The following is a 2133-nucleotide window of genomic DNA, read 5'->3' as shown; positions in this document are numbered from 1 at the left end:
CTTTCTGAGCGGATGATGGGTGACAGAATCTGCAGGCAAGCTCTAAATATTTTCTTCTAGCCTCAGACCTTATGCATCAGCCTCTAGTCCCGATGTATTTTAATCGAATATTCCTGTTGAATATATAGCTTAATTGCTTAGAATATCGAGCTTCCATGATAGGGGTAGGGCGGGGAGCCGGCAGGAAAGGTGAGAAAAACCATGTTAGTGCTTTTTCTAGGTGCTGGTTAACAATCATTTCGTGAAGAGCACACGGGTAAAAGATTTGATGAAAAATTCAAACTTGTTTTTAAGGAAGGGTTGCCTGAAGAGGTTGTCTGGGGCCAAGATTCGCGGCTTGGAGCCACGATGTCCTTCCCGAGCGCGACGGGGGCGGTGAGCTGCCACCTAAACCCAGGGGCAGGCTCGGAGGCCTTCCAGCCTCACCGCCGGAGACCCGAGCCCCCCCGCCCCATCCCGACCCTGCGGTTTCGTATTGGTTGTCAGCGGTCTCAGCTAGAAGGCTGGGCACTTAAAATCTCAAGCTGTTTTATGGTCTCTCGTGTTAGAAAGTTTTGGTTTCTAGGATCAGTTGAAGCAGCAGTCCGCAAACCTCGCCGCACCGCCCCCGCCCCTTTCCGCCGGCGGCCTCAGCTCTCCCCACCCTCCAGGTCCCCCCTCCAACCCCGGTTGCAAACAGCACCCCGCCCATTGCGGCTTCCCCAACCCCCAACGCCCAGCCCAAAGCCCCAGTTTCTCCTCCCACCCAGCCTCTCCCCCATCCCCAGGCCTGTGTGACTCCACCCGGTTCCTAGCTGGAGACCGGAGCGCCGCCTGCCCACCCAACCCCTTCTGGAAAGCTCCCCAAGAAGTCTGGTGTGCGGCTGAGAAAAAATTTTCCGTGTATTTTGACCCCAGATTATATAATGAATGTATTAGCTTCACTGGGTTACGACGATGATCCAAACCCTAACCTGAAGGGATTTTTAAAACGATCTTACCGTACAACCTTTTTTTGAACAAGTGAAATCAAACAAAGCCAGCGAACTGCTGCTTTTTCCCTGATGAGTGTTCCTAAGGAAAAGAGATTCCGTCGTCGCTGCCCAGATACCAACATCTAACGAATTTTCTATTAGGCTGAAATTCGGTCTAATAATAGCATGTGTTTAATGTCGATTCCATTTTTTTCTTGCAAGGAGATAATTTATTAACCTCAAGATAGTGCCTCTTAGGCAGGCGTTGTGTTTTTAGATGTCCTTGCAAAGCATTTTCGCCTCTGGGAAGATCTCAGGAGAACCCATAGATGGAGGCGGGGTGGGCTGTGTGTGTGGTGGAGATTCTGTACAGCTCCTGCTGGCTTGCTCAATTTTCTGCAAAACTTATCCCCAAAGCCTGGGTGTTCTCTTTGTGCTGTGCTGTGCTTAGTTGCTTAGACCTGTCTGACTCATTGGGACCCCCCTGGACTGTAGCCCCCCAGGCTCCTCTGTCCATGGGGATTCTCCAGGCAAGAATACTGGGGTGGGTTGCCATGCCCTCCTCCAGGGGAGATGTTCTTCTCTTTAACAGATGTCAAATTATAGGGACCACACAGATATAAAGACATCCCACATGCACACACCAGCTGTAAAGTCTGTGGGTTCCTCCCCACCTGGCCATCTCTCCAGGACTCATTCTGTGGATATGCAAGAGGGGTCTGCAGGCACAGGTTCACCCTGAGCCAAGGGGTGGGGGCAGGACCGGCCTCCTACCACAGGGAGCCTCCACACTCCCGATTCTGCAAAGCAGGAGGATGGAACTCATACAACTGACAGGAGGGGAGGGTGGGGCTGGACTAGTAGGACTCAATCTGCTAGGTGTAGGGGAGTAGCTCCCTGAAGGGAGGGCATGGCAACCCCTTCTGGTATTCTTGCCTGGAGAACCCCTGTGGACAGAGGAGCCTGGAGGGTTACAGTCCATGGGCTCACAAAGAGTCTACGTGATTGAGTGGCAGTAGCTCATCCACCCAAGGCCTTGGCTGGGTGGTCAGAAGGGAAGCACAGGAATGGCCCTCCAAAGAATCAGAGAGCCAGAGCAGACTCCTGGCCGGAAGTTTCAGTCACCCGACAGCCCCATAGAGATACGCTGACTACAGACCATTTCTAGGAGCGCAGGTCT

The sequence above is a fragment of the Muntiacus reevesi genome, chromosome 15 (assembly GCF_963930625.1).
Source record: "Muntiacus reevesi chromosome 15, mMunRee1.1, whole genome shotgun sequence".
Lineage (NCBI taxonomy): Eukaryota > Metazoa > Chordata > Mammalia > Artiodactyla > Cervidae > Muntiacus > Muntiacus reevesi.
This window is presented reverse-complemented; position numbering follows the sequence as displayed.